The sequence below is a fragment of the Macrobrachium nipponense genome, chromosome 42 (assembly GCF_015104395.2).
Source record: "Macrobrachium nipponense isolate FS-2020 chromosome 42, ASM1510439v2, whole genome shotgun sequence".
In the NCBI taxonomy this organism is placed as follows: domain Eukaryota; kingdom Metazoa; phylum Arthropoda; class Malacostraca; order Decapoda; family Palaemonidae; genus Macrobrachium; species Macrobrachium nipponense.
The window spans coordinates 12,043,762-12,067,373 of record NC_061103.1 but is presented as its reverse complement, the minus strand read 5'-3'; the positions used below and the strand labels follow the sequence as shown (position 1 = coordinate 12,067,373).

The 23,612-nt window shown below is 38.1% G+C and overlaps 1 protein-coding gene across 1 annotated transcript in view; it reads right to left on the bottom strand.

Annotated features, from left to right (window-relative positions):
• The window catches only part of LOC135212978 (uncharacterized), a 199,226-nt gene extending 178,312 nt beyond the window's left edge, over nt 1-20,914 (bottom strand). Inside the window, exon 1 of the mRNA XM_064246741.1 lies at nt 20,829-20,914. The gene's annotated coding sequence lies outside the window, so the exon portion shown is untranslated. The remainder of the gene's footprint in view (nt 1-20,828) is intronic.
• Nucleotides 20,915-23,612: the final 2,698 nt, after the last annotated feature.

Here is a 23,612-nt window from a genome sequence, read left to right as displayed (position 1 = left end):
ATTAATCTAATCAGGATTTTCAAGGCATCAACAAGGAATATGTTCGGATTTTAATAACCGGAGCGCAGCCCCTGATCTCGTTGTGGAACAAGGCAAGAAGAGTATATACCGGTTGTCCGTCTTGAACAGGAAACTGCAGAAATCAAAGCAAAATAACAAAGAGGTGCAAATGGTATCCATTTAGTAGGACGAAGAGTCAAATTGCTGACATTTGCTGATGACGGGCACATTATGAGGTCAGTCCATCGAATTCTTGTCGCTGTCACTTGAAGAGGAGATCTCGGAAGAGTTGAATCAAGAAAACCTGAGATCAATGGGGACGCTACAGGAAGCGATAAGTAGTTCGGAAACCTGATAGTCAAAGGAATTCACATATTTAGGAACATGCTAACATCCCACTCAAAATCATAAACCCGGTAAGGGGGTAGTGCCGTCAGTGCACCTCACGCGGTGTACTGCAAGCATTACTTTCAGTTCTTTGCAGCGTCCCTTCGGCTCCTATCTGCAACCCCTTTCATTCCTCTTACTATACCTCCGTTCATATTCTATTTCTTCCATCTTGCTATCCACCCTCTCCTAACAATTGATTCTTAGTGCAACTGCTTTGAGGTCATCCTCCTGTTACACCTTTCAAACCTTTTACTGTCAGGTTTCCGTTTGAGCGCTGAATGACCTCATAGGTTCCAGTGCTTGGCCTGTGGCCTAAGTTCTATATATTCATCTCGGTTCAGTTCAAAATCGTAACTCAAGTCCTATTCGTCTTACTCTTGGATGTTAACAGATTTAGTATAGAATCGCTGCGGGAAATAAGTGACAAGGAGCTTTGTGAAAAGGCCCATGAAGAGAACAAGGCACAAACGACCGTCGCCAGCGACCTTATTAAGGCAGCAGTCAGTGACCACAGACAACCCTTCATCATCAGCCAACCGAAGGAGATTTCGGGAGGGAGGAAAATTCGAACGAAGCGTCGTGAGAGAAGAGGAGAGAGACGAGAGAAATGAATTCTCAAGAATTCTGCTCGGCTGTTTGGACGTGAGTGAAGGTCAAATTGGAGGGTGGATGTTTCACTTGTTAGTTTTCTGTAAAAGAAGACTACTGAGACGGATATGACTGACCGCCCACCGATCTTAAAAACTACTGAAGAGGGCAGAGGTTAAATTTAGCTATGATCGTGCGTGTGGCACCGCAACAACACACACCACCACACTTAGCAGAGAGTTTCTTTGGCCGTGGGTGAGAGTTCCATACATAATTATATACTGTACAGAAAACGCGGTTTGCGCCGAAGTTCTTCAGCGCATGTTTTACTTGTTAATGAGAGCGTTTAGTGTTTCAAGTTAACTTTGATTATTTTCAGGTATAATGGCAACAAATCCAAGGAAGGGCGAGATCCATTGTTGTCCTGTTACGCAGGAAGCTCGGCCACATATTTGCTTTGATGGAATGTTCATGATATGCGTAGAGGCCAATCTCGCGGGGAAATAGTACTAAGCAAGCACAGATAGGTTGAAGCAGAAAAGGCGGACTCGAAAAGATGACGAGCCAGTGTGAGTTATTACTCGAACTGAAGGTAAAGAAAATGTCAGCAACAAGAGATGCCTAGTCATGCTGGTCAGGGCAGTCGTGTGTGTATGGTCTCTTGAATGTGTTGTTGCAGATCATTGAGCAAAGAGAAGAAGATAGCAGCTCCCCTGCAAGTCAGAGGTGACGTTACGAACAACTTACTTTTTGAGGTGAAATTCCACAATTATTCTGACCAGTGTTGCTCCCCCCGCACCCCACCCCCCGGCCACGAAAAAGAAGGCTAGGAATGCAACCACTCAGCTGTGTCGTTGAGAAAACTCGTAAGCTAACAAGGAAGTCTGCAGAAATCCTTACCGTATGTGTTGCAAGAGGAGCCGATGCAAAGAGGGGGGAAAATGAGCGCGGAGATTCAGAAACAAGAGATGACATCTTTGAGATAAACCAGCACGAATGACAAGGAATCCCAGTCAATCGTTTTTCCTCGTTGACGGCTCTCGTCCGTTTTTATATTTATACTATTTTTTTTCTTCTTTTATAAAGGTCTGGTTGGTTTTCCAGGGGCGTGAGTTTTTATTCATAATCAATCAAATAATTCTTCAATGCTGACATCGCTGCCTGAATGTTAGCTGTTCATTCATAACACATACGAGAAATAAATATTTTTTTTTGGTTTTGTTTTTGTTTATGTTTTTTTGTAAACCAATAATATAATGAAACATTCCGTGCTAACTGGGAAGAAAATATCCTTGGCCATCATGAAGATTAGTAGCAATTATGTATAATGTGGGTTTTGCTATATATTAATTGTCAGAGAACAAAATGGAGGATCCTTCGACGGAGCAAAATTTTTTTTTTTCGAAGAACACCTGAGAGGGACCCACAGAAACTCGCCCCTTCCAAGGGCAGCAGATTAAAGGGAAGAAGAAGAAGAAGAAGAATAGCAAATAATAAAAAGGCTGTGTTACGGCGCCCAAGGACGGGAGAAACAGGCTCTTTCGGGAAACTCAGGCGGGGGAGGAGGGAGGAAATGCGTCCGTTCCAGTTGCCTGGTCACCAATTTTATGGGTGAAATAAAAGACGTGCGATTTCCGCTCGTTGTGTTCAGAGCGAGAGAAATTCTGGCGCAGTCGAGAATGTCTCTCCGGTCTTTCTGCCTCATACATCTTCAGCAGATGACTGAAATCAACGAGATGCCTCTGGAGGATATGAATGATGGGACGTTGACACAAATCACACGTTGCTCGCTTCCTTCGATCCAGACTTAAGCGTCGGGGATGACTGACTCCTCGGGGTCTTCGGATTCGATTCCGATGAGGAGGGAAGAGGACGAGTAGAGATCGCGCGCGCACTCCATTCACACACTCGCGTAGAGACAGAAAGGCAGACGATGATGACGATGCGACAAAAGCGTCTTAACATAGCAGCTCCACCTATTCCTTTTCTTCGTATGCCTGCTCTTTTTGTCGGTATCCCTCTCACACCAAAGTTTTGGTGTTCGTGAGCTGTACAGTTAGCAGATTGTACTTGAATTCCTCACAGAATATTCCTTTGACTCCTTTCGAGGTGCCCCTGAGGCTTATAGCAACCTCGTCCTAAAACCCCAGCTAAGAAAGGGGACGGTACCACACTCTAGGGACGCCTTTTGTAGGGATAATATGACCAGAACAATCTCACTGCAATATAAAACACATCCTTATGTTTATCTCTTAATTTCTTCTTGGTACCTTCCACTACCTCAATATCTGTGTGATAGTCTGCAGTGTTCCCTGTGGGCCCAGTCTTCCTTACCAGTGAACTTTGACCCTAGTTTTGGGGAAATGCCCAGCTTCCTTTAGGGTAGGGACAATAGTCTAGAGGTCATTCTGATTGGGGGCAGCCTCTCTCACCACTAGGCCGCCTGTAAAGGTTGCTGAATGGAGATGCCTAAGTCTGGGAAATCTAAACGTGGAATTTACCCTACCACTTGTTTATTATCGTCCCTATCCCTCTTAAATTGACATAATTTTTCACGGCAGGTGTACGCTAGTGAATATAATAATTAGCAACTTTTGAAGAAATCAACTGGAGGGTTCTTGAATGACAGTTGAAAGCAAATCGTTCAGTGTTTGCTTGATTGCAGAATTAACTGTTGTTTTTTAATACAACTTTTAATTTTTTTAATACTATTTTTTTATTTCTAACTCATATGGAGGTCACTGCAGTGACAGGAAATTTGTTGCGTGTTTCATAGTAAATAAAGAAGTGTAGCCAGCTATACACCAAGATAAAATTACCTTTCTTCACACGTCTTGGACATTCACATAGTATAGGATAGTTCAGTTATTTTAGTCTGAGATTCAGAATAGATATACATCACCTGATGATGATTCTTAGGCTGTCAGTACTACTTCATGTGAATATCTCTGTTTTTTTCCATCTGTCCACCTGCCTGTGGTGTTTGCGTATGGTAACACTGCGTCCCGGGCTTTAGATAGTTACGCTATGTGTAAGTTTTAGGTAAATAAAAGGATATCTGGGTGTACATTTGCAACTGAAAAGTGTTTTATAATTTACTGTATGCGAATTATACCGTTAATATTCGAAATAGGATATTATAATTGTTGAATGTAAGCTGAATGTAACTATATAAAGCCCGGGACGCAGTGTTACCATACGCAAACACCACAGGCGGGTGGACAGATGGAAAAAACCAAGTATAGTGAGAAGTTATCTCCATCATCACAATAATAACTATCCACAGGGTGTAGCCACATTTGGATGCAATGAAGTAAAAATCTAAGAAAGACAGATGCACATTTTTGGTTAAGAACAGTAGCTGAGCGACTGATGACTGATGTTTGCAGATGATACCACAGAGGTTGGTGATAGTAAAGATAAGCTGCAGAGATTAATGAAAGTTTGGAAGTCTTTATAATAAGAGGTTTTAGGTGATGGAAGAATGTATGTGAATGGAGTAAACAAAAGACAATATGACAGGATTAGAGAACGAAGAAGGTGGCATGACCTCTGTAAACGGTTTGGAAGAGAAGTTGAGGGCTGTTAAGTCAATTAACCCTTACATCAGGGGTACCCAACCTATTTGGTCTTCTGTAACCCTTGGGCATTTTTGTAGATTACTGTATACCCCTAAAAATTGAGGATTAAAAAGAAAAACAAAGAAATTGATTTTGTGTTATTGTCACACATTTACTAGCTGTGAGGTCAGTAGGAATGAGTGACTCAAGCCAGAGTCACCGTGTCGCCAACTAGGGGTAAGATTACAGTCACAGGAAGTTCCGTAGTGGTGAAAAAACAGATGGCATTCGCCCTACACTTGATATACCTTTAGTAAAGGTAAAAGTTTTGCTTACTTAAATGAGGAAATAAAAAAAAACGGGGCATTGTGCAATCTCAATGCAGATTTGCAGATTACATCATGTATTGCACAGTACTGGCTGTTCTATCAGAACCAGTGTGCCCCCTGAAGAGTACAAATGTACCACTGGGGGTACATGTACCCCAGGTTGGAAACCCCTGCTTTACACCATTAAAGTCTTGGCGCTGAATACAAATAAGACTGAATTAGCAGGACCTGTTAAAATGATTCACGTGGAGAACTTCTGTGGGAAAGACAGAAAGGAATAGGTGTAATGAGGGTGCGGTAATAAGGTTTGCTTATGTGGAAGAGGGATTAGGCCGTTATGAGGATGGTTTATGACACTGGAAGAAAGAGGGGAACAGATTGGGTAGAAATGTATAAAATTAGGAACTTTTGGATGAAAGTCATATTGACCAAGTGTGGGCTCGGTGGTGTGAATTAGTTACTGGAATGAATGGGCCTTTAGGACTAGGAAGTCCAAGATCTTGTATTAGACTCAAGACAGAAAATAATGACATTCTGCGTATCTGTGGCATGATATACTGCTGATGAGCCTTTATGTGGATAAATGAATGAAGCAGATGAGATTTTGAGAACTGTCTGCGCATGAGTTTCATCACTGAGTTTTTAGTGATGTATTGTGTTTTGAAGAGCATCGTCCTTATTGGAGAAACTGCTTACTGGTGGCATTGAAGACTAACTGCACAGAAAAAACAGGGTAACAATCATTTCCATATTTATGCTTTAACTAGCTAATCAACAATGAATCCTTCTAGTGTAAAGTTCTGTAACATGAGGCATTTCACTCTATGTACAGGCAATGCTAATGAGCACAGAGCCAACCTTATCTTTCACATACTTTGCCACTCACCTCTATCTTGCTTTCACATTTACTTTACCCGAGTCCATTGCCTTTCATTATCGCTCCTGGCAACTAACTGATCAGAATTGTTTCCAGTTTTGAGCTTGATATGATAGCATAGGAAACAGTTGTCAAAATGATTCCAGTTGTCACATATACAGGCATTAGTGAAGGATTTGGTTACTGTACTTGGTTTTAAGGTTCAGAGAATAGATAAAGAAAATTTGTCAAATTTATATCCTGTGACATACTTTCAATAATGGGTTTAATTTGCATGATGCAGCTGCTAGAGAATGAGGAAGTAAGTCAGGACAGCTCCCCAAATATAAAGCTCTCCTGCTTTCTGTCAATAATCTACAGTCAAGTCATCTGTCACCAGCAATAACCAACAGTTTTACAGTGTTGCACATTTTTCAGAAAATAATCCATGGATGTGGCATAGTATAATGATTATAACAGCATCATTTGCATATTGCATATCCTAAGTGTGTCAGGCTTCCATCGTTACTCAATTCAAAGCTCTCTATTCATCTCTGGAACCTTTTCAGAATAAAATCTATGAGAAGGGTCAACTCCGAAGGTGACATAGCATTCCCCCAACACTCCATATTTTACTGCAAATTCACTCAACAAGACTCCATCCACATTAACTTTCCGTTCCTTCGTTCATGAATAATTTCAATTAGCTTCACCAATTTATATAACGTAAATGCATAGTAACGCAAAACCGTAAATTCCTTGCACTCCTGCACAATCTGCATTCACACGGATATTGCATTCGTGAAACTCCTGGATTCTATAAAACCGTGTTGTTCATCTTTGTGCATTTCACAGTTCCTTTCTCCAGCTTATTAAGAATGAGCATACTAAATATTTTTCACCATTTCTCCAAAAACATTCTGCTTATCACTGTGTGTCTTATTCTTCTGTGGCTATTATTAACCCATCCCTCCTTTTGACAAGTATCTTCCTCTTTTTTCGTTAATATTCCATTAAATTTATGTGAACTACCATAACACTATGCCAGTCCCAGAAAGAGTGCTTTTCCAAACCCATCTCTATGTTGGCTGCTTTAGATTTCAGCTTAGCTAAGCAATGACAAGTTGGTGAACACTGCTACCATCTGCTTTTCCGTAGCTCCTAACATTCATCGCTGTTTCTTCTTTATTTTTCATTTATTAGTCATGTGATCTATATGGTTTGCATGACTGCTATTTGGAGATGTCCAAATGTAATCATGGAAGTTAATTTATTGGAAGAGTGTGCCTCTAATGACCACATTATTTGCACCTCTAAAACTAATCAATTGCTCTGTTTTCATTTGAAGTCTTTCCCAATCCTCAACCTTACGGTGAGAGACTGCCTGCTAGAAGCCACATGGTTTCCACTTGCATATTTCATGGTGAAGCCGTATGAGAGGGGAGAGGATTCCCAAACTGAAGGAAACGTGTTTCCTTTGGTTCAGATCTAGTTATCTTCCTTTACTCGTTCTCTTTTGCTCGTTATTGCTTCAACCACTTTTCCATTATATCTACTGTCTCGCATCCTGCTATTGAACCTCTATATCTATTACTGCACTTTGCAACTGCAGTTTTCCAATTTCGACTATAGATGCTCTGAGCTCTAAATACTGTGGAAATTTCCACTTCTTGAAAATTGTTCTAGTAGAATTGGAAAAGTTACCATGGTCACAATTCTCCCTGGTGTTGCACGCAAGTTGTAGAGGCTTCGGTGGTTCAGCGGATCAGATCAGCCACCTGGTAATATTTGGACGTACATTACTCTGATAATCTTCGTTTATTGCATTGTCAAGGGTGGAACTACTGCCTGAGATTGATTGAACTACTGCCTGAGATTGATTGATCGATTTGTTAGTTCATACTGGCGTCGCAACGACGAGGTTATTGATGCCGTACTGCCTGAGATGGAAGGATAGGATTCAGGAGTAAATCTTTCCAGAGGTAGGAAGGACACCTGCTTTTGTCTGGTGAAGGAAACAACGAGTAGAGTGCTCTTAGTCTGAAGAGAAAGGTCTGGCCAACACTTGTGTGTTTCTGTCACTATTAAGTTGGATATCCATTCAGGTTTTTGGAGGGTGAGGATGAGTAGGGTATCTATAGGCCTACTGATGTTAACGCGAATTTATAGTACCTTCTGCTCATGTGCTTGGCTTTTGTTTTTTCGTGTTTTATGGCCTTATTGTCATTTTTTTTCTTCTATTTTCCTTCAAAATGGAATCAAAATGGACCTATCGATTCTCCTGCACCGACTATGACAGTAGGTAGTGAAAGGGCTGCGCCTCTCAACCCCTTTGGAAATGAAACCTGAAGGCACCGCGCGAATGAAAGTTCTGATGGGGATCCTGAGGACTGCCGCAGGGTGCTTTGCTCCTCCCTCAGTGTTTAGATAGTACTCATTTTGAACTGTTCTTCAATGCTTTCAAGACTTGTTTTATTTTTTATTTTTATTTTTTAGGATTTTTTCTTTTAATGTCCTTAGGAGTACATACAAGCTATACAGTGGGGATTATGTCCTTTATTTTAATTTTTATTCCTTGTTCATTTAATGGCTGAAAATGATGTAGGCGTTAAAGTGAATATGTACTAAAATAGTCTTTACCTTCAGGACTTCATCTTTGTGGATAAAAAAAAAATAGTAGGTTGGAGAAATGTAACGAGAATCACCGAAGAGAAAAGCTACGTTAAAAAGTTATATATATATCTATATATATATATATATATATATATATATATATATATTTTATAAAAGAATTTTTTAAAATGATAAAAATATATATATATATATGTGTGTGAATGAATAACTTGATTACGAAGTATATAAAACGTGATGCTATATATAAATAAAGGTTTTTGCCACGAAGGAAAAAAATGAAAAAGCGAGATAGCCAAGCACTTTCGGTCTAGTTCGACCCTTTACTCAGGCACAACTGATCTTACAGCGAAAAACATAGTCAAAGTAGGCTTAATATCCAAATGACACTACAAGATTAGCGATAAGGTCGATTTCACTCTACAGAAACGAGGAAACGCCTTAGGGCAGCCCCACCTTGGAGTATACACACGCGGTCAACAGATGATTCTTCCAGAAAACAATACATTTTGAAAAAACAAGGAGGCATATACAACTTATTATCATGAAATTTACAAAAATGTTCCCTAAAAAAATTATTAATGAAAATATATCGAGCAAGAGAGAGAGAGAGAGAGAAATAATAACTATATACATGTGGGACTAATTTATTAGTAGTTCATTTATTTTAAGGTCCTCCATAAACATTTTACAAATATACGGGTCCAAATGGTACATTCCCGGACTAAGATTTAGGTTGTATTTATTAGTGATTTGTATTATTGCCAATTCCAGTAAATTTCTTGAAACATAATCATTAGATCTAGCAATTACAGAGGTATCACCCCAATTAATACAATGAGATTTTTCACTCAGATGGATAAACAGTGCATTTGAAGTCTGGGCTGTTCTAACTAAATACATATGCTGCTTAATACGTACACAAATTTTTACTTGACTGACCAATGTAAAACGATGGGCAATCCTTACAAGGAATTTTGTAAATGATGTTATTTGTTACAGGACTATTCTTAATTAGCATATCTTTAATGGTATTGTTATAAGAGAACACTACATTAATATTAAACGATTTAAATATTGATTTTATGGTTTCAAATCCACGAAAGTAAGGTAAGCTAAGTACATTTTTAGGCATTTCTTTTTCATTAATAGCAACACTATAAAACTTTTTGTGAGCTTTTTGATAACATAAATCAATTAAATGAGGTGGGTAGCAGAGATCGTTTCCTATCTTTTTTATGTATTCTATTTCTTGGTCAAGATATTGTGGACTCGTGATACGCAAAGCACGTAGGAACGTAGAAGAAAAAATAGAAATATTAATATTAAGATGGTGGCCAGAATAAAAATGTACATATGTCAAATTATTTGTGGGTTTTCTATAAATACTGAATTTACATTGGAAAGAATCTCTATGTATTAATACATCTAGGAAAGGGATGACATTGTTATTTTCAATTTCAACAGTGAATTTTATGGATGGCACTAAATTATTCAATTTAGACAGTAAATCATTTACATCGATACCAACAGGTAAGACTACTAAGATGTCATCTTCATATCTGTACCAATTTAAGGGGACAAGTGTGATATTTGGTAGGTGTTGTCTTTCAAAAAATTCCATATATAAGTTTGAAAGGAGAGGTGATAAAGGGTTACCCATGGCCATACCAAATATTTGTTGGTAATATTCTCCATTAAAAATAAATCTGCAATCACAAATACATAACTTAATCAATGAAATTATGTGACTAACGGACACAGGCAATTCATGCAGTACAAGTTCATTACTTAAATATTCTAGCACAGAGTCAATAGGGACTTTTGTAAACGAAGGAAAGAGAAACGACGAAGTTCTGCAAGGCCTTTCGACTTCTTGTCCTTTACTTGGCAGACTGTTTCTTTATTCTTGATGGAATTTGTCTTTATTTATATATTCATCACGTTCCATTTTATCGTTATTCAGTTATATATATATATATATATTATATATATATATATATATATATATATATATATATATATATATGTATGTATATATATATATATTATATATATATGTATATATATATATATATATATATATATATATATATATAATATTTCCTCCAGTATTTCCTAATTTCGCTAAAAAATAAATAAAAAAAATTTCAAAACCATAATATGAAGTAAAAATTTGTATATAAAAAGTACATCCCGTCTGAACGAAGTATCGAGAAACATTTCTGAGCCAGGTTGGTTCTTAACGAATCTTCCAGCTCCAGAGAGACACCTGAAACTCGCCAGCTCCTTGCGAACAACGGATTTCTCACATCTCCAACAAATACAAGTTTCCAAACTGCACAGGCCCCAGATCCCTTGAGTAATTGTACTCCCTATCACCAGGGCAGCAGCCATCAGTAGACAAGGCAGGTTTCATTTCATGCATCCTCTCCGATTCACGCTTACAAACTACGCCAATTCTAGATTCGCTTCCCTGGATGGCCCAGGTATCACGATATTTCTCTGCAGAAAGGTGGAGGATGTCAGGGTGGGGCTCCTGAAGACTTTTCAGCAGCGCTCTCTCTTGTCAATGCCAGTGCACACTCTCTACATTCCTCATATTTCAGTATAGTATGGAAGAGACAATAACTGCTACTGTTTTCCTCCATTTATCACGAACACATATTTCACGAGAAAATGAAGATGAACGATTTTACCAGCCATGGATGATTTTCCAGGACTCCTCCAGGTACAGAGAGTCACAAAAGTCCTCGGCCACTTTCTGCTGCATCCAGCACAGCTCTTATTCAGAGGCTTTCAGGACTTATCTGCCTTAAGAATGAATAAATAGAGCAGCCTAGTAGCAGATCTTTTTTTTTTTACCCCTTGAACGCCTCAGCCTTGAGGAGGATAAACACCGGAAATATTAAAAGTTATTCTAGACTGTTAGAAATGCCACGTGTATTAGCACTTGCCGGATATATATATATATATATATATATATATATATATATATATATATATATATATATATATATATATATGTATATATATATATTTGTATGTATGTATATATCGAGCTACAATGTCCTTTAATATCTAATTCGCTCTACCTCGAATTAATATATTTTCATATATGCTTAACGAAGGGGAATTTTTTCTCGATAATAGACTTGCCTGGACCCGGGCACGAACCCATGGAGCCTTTCAAATCCAGGAACGTCAGTGAAGCTTTTGCCTACTACACCACCGCAAGAGGTAAAAGCTTCACTGACGTTCCTGGATTTGAAAGGCTCCATGGGTTCGCGTCCGGCTCCAGGCAAGTCTATTATCGAGAACAAATTCCCCTTCGGTTAAGCATATATGAAAATATATTAATTCCGAGGTAGAGCGAATTAGATATTAAAGGACATTGTAGCTCGATATATGTATATAAATCACGGAAATGTGATATGACTTATGTATGTATGTATGTATTATATACAGGCGTGTGTGAGTATAGTAAATATATATTAATTAATTAAATATTTAATTTATGCATATTTATGTGTATATCAGTTAATTATATAAGTATATATATATATATAGATATATATATATATATATATATATTCGTATATGTATAATATATATATATATATATATATATATATATATATATATTTAGTAAAAAAAGTATATATATACATATATATACACATTCATTTAATGTCGATTAAGGGTGACAAATTGATGTATTTGAAGTTCCCGACCACCATTAGGAAAGCAGTAGAATTAAATTTCCATCGGAGGACAAACTTGCCGAGCGGCAGTGGAGGCCGCGGGGAAAAAGCTGACAAAATGTCCTGTTGTTACTTGGTGAAGACTGACCATTATTACAAGGTGCAAATGTGCCCCGCCAGTCACCGGATTCTGAGGAGATAATATCATCTATGCAGGCTTTGTTGATGCTCGGTATTTTAGCGGTCGACGTCCACAAGAAATAGATTTTCTAAGATACTTCGTGTATGCTCTCCAACACCGACTGTTGTTCCCAAAATAATTTCTAAAAGGTGAATGTTTGAGAGAGAGAGAGAAATTTAGAAGCATATTCCTTTGAATAAGAGTGAAGAGTAGTAATTTGGAATATAGTTGGTGATCCAGAACAATGCAAATATTAAGTCCCTCCTACTGATATTAGTAGGAGGGACTTCATATTTGTATTGTTCTGGTTCATCTACTATATCCCGAAATACTACTGTTCACTCTTCTTCAGAGGATTATGGTTCTCTCTCTCTCTCTCTCTCTCTCTCTCTCTCTCTCTCTCTCTCTCTCAAACATTTACCTTTTAGAAATTAATTTGGGAATAAAATCCATGTGTAGAGTGAAAAAAAGTAATGACTGGAAAAAAAAGCAGAGCCGGGAAAAGCGTGTGAGCGAAGGCAATAACATATATTTACCTTTATTGTTTAATAAATGGTTAAATTACGCATCTCTTCAACTCGTGTCATCCATTCTTTAGTGTATTTTGTCTTGACAGATCCTTTCATTGTTTAGCTATTTATATTTCGTTTGCATCAGTGTCTTTATCTTCTCATTCCATTCGTTACTTTTAATTTTCGTCTTAGGTATCGTTTGGGTAACATTTTTGTTATTGTTGTTAACTTGAGTAAAAGGAAGCAAAGTAAAGGAAATGTTTCGTCATAGGCAGAGAGACCGTTATGTTGGAAATAAATATACCGACTGTTCGCAAAACAAGCCCTTGTGCAGTTATCTTTATTTCTATACTTTTGGAGAAGATGTAGCTGTTGCCAATAATGTTTAGAGTCGGCTAAGATCCTCCATTTTAGTCTGTTAAAAGGGCAAATAAGAAATGATGCAGATGATGCTAGTTTCATCGTAGCCGTCTATTGTGATATCTTGTTATCCGGTGCAACTTTACGTTTTGTGTATTCTGTCGTTTCCACATTGTTTCTCTGTCTCGATGTTGCCCTGAGATGAAATAAAGAATATTGTTATTTTTATTATCATTATCATATATATATTTATATTTTTTCTTTCTTTCTTTCTTTTTTTTCTATCACAGTCCTCCAATTCCACTGGGTGATACTTATAATGTGGGGTTCCGGGTCGCATCCTACCTCCTTCGAAGTCCATCACTTTTCTTACTATGTGCGCTGTTTCTAGGAGCACACTCTTCTGCACGAGTCCTGGAGCTACTTCAGCCTCTAGTTTTTCCAGATTCCTTTTCAGGGATCTTGGGATCGTGCCTCCTATTGTTCCTATGATTATAGGTACGATTTCCACTGGCATATCTCGTATCCTTCTTATTTCTATTTTCAGGTCGTGATACTTATCCATTTTTTCCCCTTCTTTCTCTTCAAGTCTGGTGTCCCATTATTATTATTATTATTGTTATTATCAGCTCCGATCTGTTTCGATATGAAATCACCAGTGTTAACAGATATCTGAAATGGATCTCAAAGTGGTGCAATGTGTGTGTTTGTGGTATGTGAGGTTGAACTCTACCGAGACTGAGGCTTCCTGGACTATAGTCAATCTTGCACTTCCCTCCACTTCGCTCGCTTTGCATAGGTAACTGTGTGATTTATGATTCGGAACATTTGAACGTACTTTGTGTCATTTTCGGCCCCAGTTTTCCGTTTTACAGCACTTGAAAACATAAAAGGCTTTGCCAGATAACCAGGTGCTGTTCGTAACAACTCATGTGTAGACAGAAATTATGGTCTTAGTGTTGTCTTCAGACTTATATGTTATCAGCTCTCCGAATCTTCATTTGCTGTTCGTGTCCCCTTTTGCTGTCTGTTCTTCATTTTTCCCTTCTGGACGGTGTGTTCTATGAAAATTCGTCCGCCAGTTCAAATTATATTTTAATCTTGTATCTTGTGAATTTTTATTAATTTTCAGTAATGATAATAATTGAAAACAATAATAATAATGAAAATATTACAAAACTAATTCCATTATCAATATGATTAGCCTATATCGATTATTCCTTGTCCTTTTTTAAACAGCAGATGTACTTTATATATATATATTTTTTATTTGGTACATGTTATCAAATAATGCACACATCACTTACTGATGAAAAACCACCGGATTGCTCATTCATATACTCCTGTATAACAATTATACATTGCATGAGTGAAGGTGGCCCGCTTTGTGAAAACAGAAACTGGTAACCCGCAGATTTTCGAAGAACTTTAATATAAAGGAAATCAAAACTGCAGAATCGTGAGAGAGGGGGAAACTCAAAGATGATGACACGAGAGTACATTGAGGACTCTCCTGCCATATGAAGGATACGCAGGCTATTGTGGGTTTCAGCTTTCTGGTTCTTACGCCATCATCATCATCATCGCCTCTCTTATTGACAGAAAATTCCTCCCGCGTGAGTCGTTGACCAAGTAATGAAAGAAGGCATGTTTGCTCTCTTGTGATCTCTCGTAGAAGTCATTATTGCGAGAGAGTGTGTGTGTGCGGTGACTCTGTGACCGCAACCACGCTCTGGTGGGTTCTAGGGGTCGGCCCCGTTTTCCCGCCCTCTACGGGGGCCTCCCACCCCACTTTCCCGCCCTCTACCGGGGCCTCTTTACCGCAAAACAATTGCCAACTCCCCTACGACTAATACCATCATCTCTCTCCCGCTTCCAGAAGCACACCAGCGGCCGCAGTTTCTGCAGCTTCCAGCTACTGACGTCTGCGGCTGCGGAACCTCAACTGGCTTCCCCCTCCACCCCCTTCCCCCTTCTCCTCTCTTCCCCTCCTTCCTCATCTCTTTCCTCCTTGTGGGATATCTTTGGCTCTCTGTGGAGGAGACCGCAGGGAATGCAACAGTCTCTCGTCCTATAGCATCCGCTGAATGGGGATGCTGACCTCCCATTGACCTTCAGCCGCAAGCGATCATGATTATGTTTCCCTCTCCTCTTCCTCCTCCTCCTCCTCCTCCCCCTCCCACTCCCCCTTCCTCTTTATGTTCAGTTAGCCGGCGAAGTCATTAGCAAATACTGGTGCGTAATATTTCCAGATTGATCTGCTGGGGGCTTCGCCAACACCAGTCTTTCATTTCCCCCATCATCCCATCCCGCCATTAGCCCGAAGACGGCCATTCCGTCTACCAGTTTCTTGCCAAAGCAGGAGTCGCGCCTCATAACCAGTTCTTGCAAGCTACTGGTTATACGGTATCTGTTCCTCAGCTCCCTAACCCCCTCCCCACCTTTTAAATGAATACGTATCTACCTCGTCTCCTTCATTTTCCCCTTGCTTACTGAAGGTCTGATGATGAATTGGCTGGTCTGACGGGGACGTTCCAAAGGTTTGCCATTTGTTGTATGGGTGTGAAATCTCGGTTATGTGTTTCGCCTCCTCGCTTTGGGCAGCAGATCTTCAATCTAAAGTATGTCGTCGGATTGCATCTTTCAGAAGTTACCGTAATACAAATAGGGTTCAAAAACCTGCTATTTGAACACTCTCGTGGTTCAAAAGCCCTCACCAACGCTCAACAGCGCTGCTGGTAACCTACCATTTGGGTAAATTGGCTTCTAATATATTTTTGTTATTCAGGACAAAATTTGTTCCCACAGTGTGTCAGTATGAGAATAAATTTTTGATCGAGAATACTTACAATCATTATGTTTCGCAGATTCTCCATTTTGTGACACTAAGCCAACTGAAAGGGTCTAATGGTTACGATTTTTTTTTCATAGAAAGTATCGGTATCTAATAGCTGACTGGTTAAACTCTACGGGGGTAAATATGATAGTTTCAAGGTTGTTTGAGAATTATTCAATTCATTTCTACCAGAAGTCGTCATTATAACGGTGCTTTTAATCCATCAGCAGCTGACTAGAGAAAAAAGATAGCTGTCAATAACCATGATAACGTAAAGAATTAAGAGATATGACAGTTAATGCCACTTAGTCGTGTGTGTGTGTGGAAGATTACGGCAGCTGTCTCCGTTTCCCTTTTACCAGAAAACGAGGCGAAGCAGCAACAGCAGCATATTCTCTCTCTCTCACTCCAGTCCAGTGGCTGAATCAACGCGCACTTTGAGATGAATAATGTATCCAGATGAGCCGAGCGAGCGAGCTAGCGAGCGGCCGGGATCGCTGCACTGGTGGAGAAATTTCGTATTTTTCTTCCTAAGTTCGTCCTCCATGCAATGCAAGGCTGATCAGTTCTCGTTCGTTGGTGTTTTTTTCTGACGTTTGCTCATCGCGCTTGCGGCCGTATTTTTGTTTATCCGTGATTTTCATTTTCGTCTTCGTTGAGTTGTCTATCATCTGTTTGTCGTACTTATTAGTTTTTGGTTTGTGATTAGCGAACTTCTGGGTATCGATGCGAATGTGCTCGTAACGGTACGATCTCATTATACTCAGTTTCAGTATGTAAAATGAAGTTAACCAGTCAACAAATGTCATACAGTTCATTAGCATAAGAGCCCATCATCGAGAGGGCTTCGTCCCGCATTCACTCGGCCCCTCGATCGGTCTTGGCCGTCGTCGTCTGAAAGACTGAAGAAACTCTGATGAATTCCTCTGTCTTGCTGCAAAGTCCCGCCACCCTGAAAGCTCTGGAGATAAAGAGCTTTTATATCTGTTTTGCTTTTACATTTGTAAAAAAACAAAATAATGATAGATAAACACAATCAGTTTAAAGATTCATGATGTGTTGGCACCTATTATGTATTCATTTTAGTTTTCTGTAAAAGAACACTATTGTGCCGGCTTTGTCTGTCCACCCTTAGATCTTAAAAACTACTGAGGCTAGAGGGCTGCAAATTGATATGTTGATCATCCATCCTTCAGTCACCAAACATATCAAATTGCAGCCCCCTAACCTCAATCATTTTCGCTTACTTGCGGAGTCAGCCTACAAACTACTGTACTGCGGTTCTTGTTTTGGGAAAAAGCCTAAAAAGGTCTGAAGAAGGTGTTTGCATTGTGTTACAGATACAGAAAGTTTAGCATAGGATATTTATGATTTATTTATTAGAATGAAAATGTAAAAAATACATAATGTGCAGGTTACACATCCAGAAAAATTATATCTAATAAAACATAGCGTGTTTATTTTAATTTTCATGGGTGAAACAAGAATCTATTTGACCATAGATTTTAGCACGTTTTGATTTATTTGATATACTGAATTTAGGCTTATGTTTCTGTTCAATTATTTAGTGTTTCCACTTACAACTAAGAATCTATGTGTTTAATTTATGTCCTTTTTGTTTGATCCTTGTTGTTAGCATGAGTAGTACTAAGTATGAACATAAATTACGAAGACCACTTCACGTTAACCTACGAATATCATGTTCATAACTTCTTGCACGTGATCCAAGTAAGCTGGAGGTCGGATGTCACCTTGTTATAATATCTAAGGTCAAAGTTAGACATAATTGTGCTTCTAGCAACAATATTGGATAGACCACCACCAGGACGTGGTCAAAGCTTCATGGGCGGCAGCTCATACAAGCATTATACCGGGACTACTGAAAGACAGACCTATTTTAGTTGGCCTTGATCATATGCTGTAGCGGCTGTACAGAAAACTCGATTGCGCCGTGAAGCAGATTCATCTCTAAAGGAGACCTTAGAGGCGGTTTATTTTTTTGTTCAGATACCACATTCACAGACAAAAGATGTAAGTTAAAAGTAGCTTGAAGAATGTATAAAGGGAAAGGGAAAGTTGGTAACTACACAAAATGGAACTTTAATAAAGATATGGTCTTATAAGCATAAGGCAAAATACATTTAAAAAGTTAACATTGTTTTGTGGTCAAGTACATATTTCTTAGTCCCAAGGGTAATTTCATTGTTCGTAATTAAAGAAAATGACGTAATAAGGTCATTGCACAATGTGAAATTCAACTATTGACAGTTATACACGTATAAAACACGTATACGATTACATAAGTAGAATAAACACAACCAATAAACTTTATATCGAGCAGACATACTACGTCATATCTAAAGATTTATTCATTTCATAATAATGCTTAAAATGTAATGAAGAACATGGTCTATGACGGCATAATGCATCATTTAAATTAAAACGTTTGTTTTTAATGTGGTTTGTGGAGGCCGCTTTCATAACTTCTCTCAGTGTCATCGGGTTCAGTATTTAAATCACCCTTTCTGGTAACGGGAAGGTGACATGATTTCCTATGTAGACTGAGTGTGCCACTAGGATCACCACCTGTAGTGTTGTCAAGATGTTGAGCGAAACTCTTCTCAGGAATTATAATGCCACTTTGACCCAGCTAGAGCATGCCACAGCTTTAAGGTATCTGCAAATTGTGATGTCTTTGTATATTAGACAGCTTTTTTTTTTAGGCTTTTGCCTAAGATATTGGAGAGAGAGAAAAACTTACAGACTATCAAGACCAAAATCCTTAAAAGACAGATAATGTCTGCAGATGACATTATCCTTCCATAAAGCACTCTTGATTAGAGAATTGGTTTTTCACTTCCCAATACCATAGGCAAAAACCTAATAAGAAATGGTCCAGTTGACAAAGCAGGTTTACTTGATAGTAAGATACTTTGAAGTTGTGGCATGCCGTAATTGGGTCAGAGTAGTATAAATCCTGTGGAAATATTTTATCAAAATCTTTACTATACTACGCATGTCGATCCTAGTAGTATAGTCACTCAAAAATGTCTTGCAACATGTTCCAGAAGTTTTTGTTCACCTAACAATAATAAAATCGCAAGGAAATTTGCTTTTATTATTCGATTTTGGTTATTAATCATACGGCTAACAATATGAAAAAAAAAATGGTGGCTGAAAACCTGTAGTACGAAAAATAACGAAACATTTTAAAAATTTTCGCTCATGGCGGTAGGGCGCAAGAGTCAAATAAAAAACTATAGTAATACGTCATCCACCCAGTCCTCATGGGAGTAAATTCAGAGACCTTCTTCTTCATGCATAAACAACCCCTGGAAAAGTATAAGGAGAAAATCTGGTAACACCTAATGAATAAGTGATTAAATAAAGGGATTACAATAATAATAATGAAGAGAGAAATAAAGGAATTATAATACTGATATAAAGAAATAAAAATCAGTTTAGTGTAAACGGGAGGTAATTTCTTTGACGCACCAGTCGTGTCTGTGGCTATTGTTTCATGCGCTTACGACGGAGTTGCCAAATAGCGCCAGATATCACTGTTATAAGCTGTTGTCCGAAAAGTTTTGCAGTATGTTGCAAAACATTTTTGCGTGACTCTACAGTACCATGTCCTTTTCCCATTACCTGAATGGCAGATGATGCTGGAAAATACTAAACTCGATTACACTGAGAAAAAAGTTAGTGAAGTCAAGTCTAATGCCAGACTGAAATACTTAATATATATATATATATATATATATATATATATATATATATATATATATATATATATATATATATATATATATATATATAGGATAATAGGATTAATACTATAAAACTAATAAAAAGACTCATCCTAATAAACCAACATACATTTAAAATTCACAGAAAACCTACTACAATGATTAGAAAATGACCATCTCAAGTGAAGAAGATGGTCATTTTCTAAGCATTGTAGTAAGTTTTCTGTGAATTTTAAATGTATGTTTGGTTTGTAGGATGAGTCTTTTTTTTATTATGTTTTATATGTATTAATCCTTTTTACAGCCTTGATGATGGGGCTGGACCCAGAAACGTCGCTCAATAAAGCTTTGTTAAATTACCAGAAGGCGTCTGTCTCCCTTGCTTCCTTGCGAATATATCTCGAATGACTGCTGTTTTCCTGTGATATATATATATATATATATATATATATATATATATATATATATATATATATGTGTGTGTGTGTGTGTGTGTGTGTGTGTGTGTGTGTGTGTGTGTGTGTGTATGAATAAATATAAACTACTCAATAATTTTATGTATATTGAAATCATCGGTTATGTATTTCCTATAAGAAAATTGTAATTGCTTGCAATATCATTGGACGGCTGTGATCAGAGTGATTTTATTACAGATAGGTTATCGAGAAAGAAGATTTTTTCCAATATGATCTTGAGCAGAAGATCAGACAGAGCTAAATGTGACCAAAACTGAGTGACCCAAGTGAATGATGTCTTGACCCTGTGACGTCATTTTATAGTCACAGTTTGCGAACTTAAGGGTCAGAATTTCCTTAAGCTGAAGAAAAGGAACTTCCTCATCATAGATGACTTTAGGAATAATATTCTTGAAGAAGGAGACAGTCAAGCAGAGCTGTTGAAGCAAAAAGCATCGCCCGAAATGAAAGAGAGAGAAGCAGAGCATCTGGTTATTAAACAAAGAAAGAGGTGGACGTCCCGCGAAACACATTTCCGGTGCCGTCTCTTCTCTTCTCTTCTCACAGTGAGTAAATCTCTTTGTGCTTTATGAATTGCATAAGGAATTACGACTCCATGAAAACAGGAACAGAAACTTGGACAAGCGCGTGGAAGATAATTTGCGGCATCTACTCACTCTCATATGCAGGAAATGGTTTGGTTTGTGCTCGATGCCGCCTGTGTGTGTGCCTACGACTGCTGTCCAAACTGAAGGTGCGTTTCGCCGTTATCAGGTGTCAGGCCTCGATAAGGGCTGGACTTTATCAGCAGAGGGTGACTACAAACATCCTGTGTTACTAAACCTGCTCAGATTAGAGGCCTCTACACTCAGTCCCTTTGTTCATACATAACCCTCTCTTACGAAATGCATTTCTCTAACATTCGAGGGAAAGTCCAAAGTTGGACACAGGCGTCTAGACTCAATTGTGTGTGTGTAGATGGTATTTCTTATCATTGCTTGTGGATTTCTGCAAATGATTAACCTTTCATTTTCGGTGTGTAGGCTTTGTTGGTTCGCAGATCTAATTTTTTTCTCTATAGTTTGATATTATTATGCCGTTCACAATTATGAACATAGGATGTACACATTGGCAATCGGTGTCACTTTGGTCGAAGAGTTTTTTCCTTCCCCGGAGATGTCATGCCAAAAGATTCTGACTTTTTTCTCTTTTTATTTATTTTTTTTCTAGTTGCGATCATTTACATAACGTATTGGGTGCCAGGATTTGCCAAAGTCTGCACAACGCGCACGGATTGTCCTATAAGCTTCATATTTTGAGTTCTTCACTAAATAGAATCCAAGTTTTATTATGAATAAGTATATCTTAGTTTTATCAGACCACTGAGCTGATTAACAGCTCTCCTTGGGCTGGCCCGAAGGATTAGATATTTTTACGTGATTAGGAACCAGTTGGTCACCTAGCAACGGGACCTATATAGAGCTGATTGTGAGATCCGAACCACATTATAATCGAGAAATGAATTTCTATCACCAGAAATAAATTCCTCTGATTCCGCGTTGGCCGAGTTTTATTATGGATGTGGCCACATTAAATTAGAATATTTGTTCTCGTGGGGCCTTTTGGCAGATCGGCCGAATTTTAAGATTCCATTTCTGAAGAGGAGAGAGAGAGAGAGAGGAGATGAGGGGGGGAGAGAGGGCGAAGAGAGAGAGAGAGAGATAGAGAGAGAGAGAGGAGAAGAGGAGAAGAGGAGAGAGAGTGGAAGACTTGTGGGTTTAGAGATGAGAGAGACGAGCGAGAGAGAGAGAGAGAGAGAGAGAGAGAGTGGAAGGGGAAAACGAAGAAAACGAAGTGCATATTTTAGCGTATATTGTCCATTAAGTTTCCACACACATTTCTTATCGTTTCTTTTGCATTCTTGAGGAAACCAGATACTTGTAAAAATTGTCTAATTACTGAGAACTGGAGCGGAGAAAGTCTCACTGTTAAAACATATCGACGCCTTTTATCGCAATAAAAGGAGTGGACTATTATCATTGGCCTTCCTTACGTGATGTGGCTCAAAGATCTTCGTTAGTTGGCAGAGAATTCAAGCAACCTACCATATATATATATATATTATATATTATATATATATATATATTATATATATATATTATATACTTATATATATGTATACATATATATATATATCATATATATATTATATATATATTATATATATATATATATATATATATATAGGTAGGTTGCTGAATTCTCTGCCAACTAACGAAGATCTTTGAGCCACATCACGTAAGGAAGGCCAATGATAATAGTCCACTCCTTTTATTATATATATATATATATATATATATATATATATATAATATATATATATATATATATATATATATATATGTATACATATATATATATGTATATGTATACATACATACATACATATATATATATATATATATATATATATATATATATATATATATATATATATATATGGTAACGCTACAGTCTCTCCCTGCAGTTTAGCAAACCTCTCGTATCATCATCATCATCATCAAGTACCTCGTTGGGCGAGTCGGTTACATGCTCAACTACCAATCTCAGGGTACAGGTTCGATTCCCTGCTCTGCCAACAAGGAATCAGAGGAATTTATTTCTGGTGATAGAAATTCATTTCTCGATGTCGTTCGGATCCCACAATAAGTCGTAGGTCCCATTGCTAAGTAACCAAATGGTTCTTAGCCACGAAAAAATACGTGATCCTCCGGGGACAGCCCTAGGAGAGCTGTTAATCGGCTCAGCGGTCTTGGTAAACTAAGATCTACTTAATTTTGATTATCATCATGAGCGTCATTATCAACCTTGCCAGGTACTTTGAAGAGTTCTCAACAATAAGACACACTATGGACTTTTTATCATACCGATGCGTAGCATTGCTACACAAATTATTTATTAATGTGTTTATTGCATATTTTTCTGCAGTTGAACAACTCTCATACTCTAAAGAAGAGCTGCATTTTTTATTTCGCACAGAAATATTTGCATCCCAGTCAGACTTGGCGACATAAAATATAATTATGGGCAATCTTGTCTGGCCTCTGTATGTATGTTTTTCTGGCACTTGGTCTCTAGAAAACAATCAAGTTGGTTGACTGATTAAATCTAAATATGTTGAAATTCTATTCATAAATTCCCTCAAGAACACCCTTGGCTTCAGGTTTTCATGTAACTTTTTATGTAGGATAAATCGTCATTTAAGGCGGCAACAGTTCTGTGTTAAAAGACAAGATATGAAAGAAAGAGAGGCGCATATTTTCACTATGTAAGGGAAGCCCCTCCTATGGGACTTTAGCATCCACAAAGTGTAAATGACTTGGGGGCCCATCCAAAAATCACACTTTGTGGGAGGAATCTTTCCTCTGGATCTGTTGATTTTCTAGTAGGTGGTGAGCTCC